Genomic DNA, 7,457 nt, shown 5'->3' with positions numbered 1-7,457 from the left:
CGAACTGGCAACAAGAGGGAGGAAACACACAGGCTTTATACACAGGAGGGCGGGAAGACAATAGGACACAGGTGAGGCACATTAGGGCGGAGCAGGTAATCAGGGGGGAAGAGTGCACACATGAGGAAAGGGAAGTCAGCAGACCTGAAACACAAGGGAACTAGTGAAATACAAAATAAAACAGGAAGTCACTAGTAAAACTAGAACTATAGCAAACAGAAAATGAACAACAAAATAAAAGACCTGGCTGAAACCATGACAGTACCCCCCTCAAGGAACGGCTCCCAGACATTCCACTGGAAACTAAAAGTCTGAACAAAAATACAGGGAGCAAAGAATCAGTCTGAAAAGGGTCCAGAAAACAAAACTCAGAAAACTGGGTAGAGACCCAGCATGACGAAGTCTGGGGGGCTCAGAAGGCAAGGCCAGAGGCTGAGAAGGCCGAGATTTCCCAGGGTCGAGAGAAGCGGCGGGGGAACGCCAGAGACGAGGTTGCAGACCCTCCAGGGTCCGGGCGGAAAACCACCAGAGATGGAAGACCAGCGAGGATGAAACGACGGACCCTCCTGGGCAGAAGATAGCGAGGATCCATCAGGAGCAACACAGGCAGGCCCCGGAACAGGTGGTGTAGTCTGGGGCGTGTCCTCGGGAGACAAAAGGGTTCTGTTATTAAATTCATGTTAAATCACTCAAGCCTTAGACAAATATTGGCAGCCCAGCTCATATGATTTTTGTAGGAAGAAAAGCTGACATTTGCTTTTTGTATTAACCTTTAGGATATGCAGGGAGTGACACCTCATTAAATACACTGTCAAAACAATGTTGACTTATGGCTGTATCTCTGAACAACAGGTCTTTTATTATTATTATTATATAAATATATGTCGCCTCATTTTTCACTGTCAAATGTCTGAAAAAGACAGACATATATATACAATATATTGATAAAAGTATTTGCTCCTCTGCATTTACACGCATTAAGTGACATTCCATTCTTAATCCACGGGGTTTAATATGACCCTTCCTTTGCAGCTATAACAGCTTTCTTCTAGGAAGGCTTTTAACAAGGTTTAGGACTGTGTTTACCATTCTGCTGGGGCTTGGCTCACAGTCTTCACTCTAATTCATCTCAAAGGTGTTCCATCAGGTTGAGATCAGGCCTCTGTGCAGGCTAGTCAAGTTCCTCCACACCAAACTCCCTCATCCGTGTCTTTATGGACCTTGCTTTGTGCACTGGTGTGCAGTCATGTTAGAACAGGAAGGGGTCATCCCAAAACTCTTTCCAAAGAGTTGGGAGCATGGAATTGTCCAAAATCTCTTGGTATGCTGAAGCATTCAGAGTTTCTTTCACTGGAACTAAGGCCCCGTTCACACTGGAGAAAGTCATTCCAGCTAGAGTAGGATTGAGCCCAGATAGCCTTTGAGCTGGATGCGTTCAGACCACTAGGTGGCGCCTCGTAATATACAGTCTGTTCAGGCCGTGGTAGGACCGCATGTGCGCATGCGCATGCGTCATGCGTTTTTTTTTGTCCCGTGTCGCGCCCCGTGAACCGGAAGTAGCGTGTCGCTAGCCGGATTCGCTAGCCACATTTGCGTTCACACCTGAGCCACATTTGAGCCAATCCATTGAATTGATTGATTGAATTGAAATCAAACTGGATACTGCCGGATTCGAGGTGTTCACACTCAGAAAAAAAACATCTGGATAGGCCCGAATCCCGCTTTAGCCAGATTTTTTTCCCCAGTGTGAACAGGGTATAAGGGACCAAGACCAGCTCCTGAAAAACACCCCCACACCATTATCTCCCCTCCACCAAACTTGGCACAATGCAGTCAGACAAGTATCGTTCCCCTGGCAACTGCCAAACCCAGACTCGTTCATCAGATTACCAGATAGAGAAGTGTGATTCATCACTCCAGAGTACAGAGTCCAGTGGCAGCAAGCTTTACACCACAGCATCCAAGCTTTGCATTGTACTCTGTGATGTATGGCTTGGATGCAGCTGCTCAGCCATGGAAACACATTCCATGAAGCTCTTGAGCTAATCTGAAGGCTACATGAAGTTTGGAGGTCTGTAGCAATTGACTCTGCAGAAAGTTGGCTCCCTCTGTGTGCCAAGCGCTTATTACTGATCTGTGACTGCACTGTTTTGACACGTTTGTGCTGACAGACTCTAACACAACAACACAGACAACACAAACACTGCCTGGTGCTATTAGAGCCATCCTTGTGGTAGTTCCTGCTACAGTTAAGCTGGACATATCATGTTGACACTAATAAAACCACACCAGCCACACACACTATACACACGTTCATTCCAAGTGAAGAATCAATCATTTTTCTTACACAGGATTTATGTTTCTGTTCCAATAGCAGCGGCTGAATACGCCTTCCACTTAAAGAGCTCCGGTATTTGTCAATTCAAAATCAAATCAAACTTTATTTATCACATACACAGTTGTACACAGTACAATACATAGTGAAAGGCTTGTGTGCCAGTATATGTACAGAGACACACCACTACAGTGACCAAGGGCATGTTGGGGAATGAAAGGGAGAAAGAGCCAGCCTTAAAGGTGAAAGTGATTTTATATTACAGTCATTTTATTATTTGTATTTGAATATTTTACTTTGTTATGTATTTGAGGAACAGATCTGTCAGAAATCCTAGGGACCTGGGGGGAGGGCCTTGCATATCAGAGACAGATAAAAAACAACTCAGAGCAAACAAGACTCTACTTGTGAGCACACATTGCCAAGAAGGAGAAGAGCTTACAGAAACTGAATGTTTAGGACTGGGCTTACGTGGATTGAAGCATGCTGAAAGCAGGTGATATTTCATGTCTGATTCAAATATTAAATTTACAGTATTTACAGGAAGTTATGTGACGTTATTGTATACTTCAATGAAATGACTATGAAATGAAATGTCATGCTTTCCTCTCTACAGTCAAAGAGCTATTACAGCGGTAAGTGATTTAAGCTTTTCATTTTCTTTAGGCTAAAATGAAGCATTTTGACTCTTTGACTGTTTTATTTTTTTTCCTTTTTAGAAAGGAACCAGAAAAAGATGTTCAAGTGGGGGTAAGATTCAAATTACAGATTACGTTTGTGTAATGTAAATTAAATAAATGAAAGTGTTTTTTACCATTATGTAGTGGTAATGCAGCTTGTTTGCAGCCTGTTTCTGAGTGTGTGTGTGTGTGTGTGCATGCTTATTAAGTTTGACAGGTGACAGGCAGCGTAACATTTGGCATCCTCTGAACAAATATTGTATGGATATAATGCCAGGGAGGGGAGTTAACGAGTCACTGTAGCATAGCCTTTTTTTTAACCCTGTTGTTCCTCTGAGAAGCTTATCCCAGTGTAAGTCTAGGATGCATAAAAATTCCCATATATAAATCTCCTGTTTCAAATCACACAGCAGACGCAAACCGTTTCCTACTGGACCCTGAACGTGACCGTACTGAGGGCAAAAATAAGTCACTCAGAGGACGTTTGTAAGTACAGATCGGCTATTACGAGATAATAAAAGGTTTTTAAGAAGCTGTTTGGTGCACTGAGCTGTTTCAGTTATTAAAGTAGGAAGAGCAGCTGGTTCCAAGTGTTTTGGAAACCCAAAGCATTTGTGTAGCTTAACTGACAGGCGTGATTTATGATTATTTATAACTTGTTTTAAACACATTGACCTAAACTATGTTCTACACAAAAATACTAAACTGTCCTTCCTTTTGCTGTGTTCCAGTTTCTGAGTGTGACTGTTATGTCCTCCTCTCACTTCCCACTGCAATGGCAATGCCCTGGCGCACAAAGACCGTGTCCAACAACAATAACCCAGTATGGAATGAAACATTTACGGTCAGGGTCCCTATCCAACTCAAAGTGAGTCCATCTATTATCAGTCTAACTGCATGGTACATTCTGCTGTTAAAGTAGTTTCATTACTTCCCTACAATAAATAATACATTTTTGGTCACTTTGAGCTAGCATGGTGGCTCCAAAGAGACAGAAAACAGTGAAGTCCTTCTCTCTGTTCACTCAGAATATTCTGGAGATCAAGCTGTATGATGAGGATGTTCTGACAGCTGATGACCTGATGTCCACAATTCTGTTTGATGTCAGCACCCTTACCGTAGGACAGAAGGAGACCAAAGACTTTGCCATAAACCCCAAGGTACACACTGTAAAACACCACAAATCAACGGTTACAATGTAAGAGCAAATGTTCTCCAATGCTTCCGAATGAAAAGGAAAATGTGCTTTTAATACATTATGATGAACCCTTGAACAAAAATAAGCTTAAAAGGGAGAACTGAACTGTGAGTCCATTTGGGGTGTGCCATCTCATCTCACGATTATGATTCTGGGGTGCTATGATTCGATGATTCAGTGTTTATAACTATCGATGCATCTCGATTCTGTTCTCGATTGTGTTTGCAGGGCGGTGTGTCACTCAGTTACAATTCGCTCTCTGTATCGCACAAGGTGGAATACACCCTGATGCTTGCGCACACATGTTGACTAAGCTGTCTCACTGCCAGACCTAGAGGATGCATGCGCTGACACAAAAATCAGTTTGCCCACTTGTCTAAATATACGTATACGTAGCTGGCATAGGCAAATGAAATCAAATTATTGACACTAAATAAACATTTTCAGAACAATTAAGTGAAATTAAATAATTTCCCATGGCACCTGTTGATCTTCAACGGCACAGGAGAGAATCCTCTGTGGACAAGGTGTTTTAGCACAGCAGTACTGTAACGTGAACCTGACTGAAACATTTCTACTCTCAGGCAATTAAACCTTAGTCTTTAGTCTTCTCTGGGCAGCATGCTCTACTTTTTTGTTTCCCTGTTAAAATAATTGTTATTGAACATTTATTAAATCACCGCTGAATCATCATGTTTGCATGGTGAATCGATTTATCAGGCACGCCCCTGAGTCCATCAATAACAAGTCAATCCAGTAGCTGTTCCCCTCATTCAGAACATCTGTGAGGTCGAGGTAGTTGTTCTTCGTGGTTTTCTCTGACCACCGCTACTGTAATCTTATCTGCAACTGGTAGTTTACCACCTACCTGTACTTGGAGAGCCCCCCTTCTTCATCCTGACCCCCTTTATAAATCGACAAACTAGAACCAGAAATGAAGTCCACTAAAAAATGTTTTCCTTTTCTTGACTTTATTATAGACCAAGGATGAACTTCTGATGGAGTTTGAGCTACTCCAAAGGTAAAGTCACTTGAGTTTATTTTTCTTTTTCGCAATTTCTATCTAACTATATAAGTTGCCTTTGACTTGACACTCTCAACGGCTCCATGTTTCCCCCTTGTTTCAGTACGGAAACACCTCAGGAGTATTTCACTAATGGTATCCTCATGGTAAGGTTTCAGCTACAGCATCAACGTGCACCTCGCTGCAAAATGAACCACATGTACAACTCTGAGACACTACAGAAAGTCATTACTCCAGTGATGAAACAGTTTCATTGATTATAGTACAGGAGTACAAGTGTTTGCTGTTATAGCAGTGTCAAATAGTAGATACTGAAATGCAGTTTCTGATATAAGACACAGCTTTGATCTTCATCTGAACCCTAACAGATGTCTTTGTTTTTTACCAGGCGGCGCCATTTTCTGTTTTGGATATCAATGTTTCCAAGCTTCCAGGTCAGTCTGTTTGACAAAATGTCTCTCTATAGAATTATGACTATTAACTGTTGTACGTTCATCACCAGATACTAAGAAGAAGGTGCTGAAGCTCAGAGGTGCCCTTCAGGACACTGAAAGTATAATATCAGAGGAAGTGGAGAAAATGAGATTCTATATCAACAGAGACCTGGAGACAGAGATAGGGCTGACAGTGAGTCCCAACTCATGTTTGCATTATACAACATAACCTCTTCTGCTCCTCTTCCAAATCAAATAACGTGACGTAAGTAAGTAAAACATGCCCTATTATTTATCATGTGTATCTGTCAGTCTTATAATGACAGTGAGTTTGAGCTAACATTTGCATGATACAACATAACCTCTTCTGCTCCTCTTCTAAATCAAATAACAACTTTGCCATTTATCTTGTGTGTCTGTCAGTCTCCTACTCTTAAACCTTCTACTCCTGATCTAATGGAGACCTCCACCAAGCTCCCACCTCTCCAGGCCGCATACACAGGCACAGTGTCCCTAGCTGTTGATCAGGTATACACAGACTCACGAATGCATGTAAAACTTAAATATTAGCATTAATAGCAGCTGTTCTACGATCTCTGTTTGTGTCATTGTCCTATTACAGGAAACTTTGGATTTAGACCTGGAAACATATGAAAAGTAAGATAAGCCGTTTAAAGAACTACAAACGGCTGTAAGCGTGTGGGCATTTTTAAAGTGATTTCTTTGCAAATCTACAGCGACGAGGACCATCTCGCAGTTCGCCTCAGCCATGACATACCAGTACAAGAGAAACGGTACCTGAGGAAGAGGAAGGTCAAAGTGGCTGAAGCTTTTAAGAAACTATTAAAGCTCCTTTTTCCACCTGATTCCAGTAAGGTCAGTAAATCATAATTTACAGATTTGAACTTTTTTCCTTTTGCTACAGGATGTACTGAAATGCCCTAAAATGAGTGACGTTTCCTTCAATACTACAGATTTTCCTTCAATACTACAGATTTTAATGGTCAAAGGTCACAGTAGGCGTTCACACACTCACAGTGTAGATTGAAATTTAGTGCTGTATTCTGTGTGCAGTTGCCAACTATAGCAGTGGTGGCTTCAGGTGGAGGGACCAGAGCAATGACTGGTCTGCTTGGTAGTCTGAAAGGCCTGAAGGATATAGGGGTCCTGGATGCTGTCACTTACATCACTGGTGTTTCTGGATCCACCTGGTAAGAAGACATACTAACCTATATATATATGTGTGTGTATATATATATATATATATATATATATATATATATATATATATATATATATATATATATATATGTATATATATATATATATATGTATATATATATGTATATATATACATCATGTATATATTACCAGAATTTCATGAGATGTAAAGCCAAATGCATCACAATGTGCACTCTATTTTAGTAGCACTTAGTGTTAGTATATATACATTGTTAATAATCGATTTCCTTCCCATTGTGAACAGGGCTATGACTGCTCTGTATCAGGAACCAAACTGGTCACAGCAGGACATGAACACTCTCATTTCAGCATCAAAGAAACAGATTACCAAGAACACTCTGACCATCTTATCCCCTGAGAAACTGCACTATTACCATAAAGAAGTGCAACAGAAACATAAAGATGGCCACTTGGCGTCATTCATTGATGTGGTCGGCCTGTTATTTGAACAACTGGCCTTTGGAAATGTGAGCAGATTCATACTTATTATTATACTTAACATTTAAATAGAAAGGAGGAACATATCTTTAGATTATAACGTTGT

Source organism: Parambassis ranga, chromosome 15 (assembly GCF_900634625.1).
Source record: "Parambassis ranga chromosome 15, fParRan2.1, whole genome shotgun sequence".
Taxonomy (NCBI): Eukaryota; Metazoa; Chordata; class Actinopteri; family Ambassidae; genus Parambassis; species Parambassis ranga.
The sequence above is the reverse complement of the archived record's forward strand: the minus strand, read 5'-3'. Positions refer to the sequence as shown.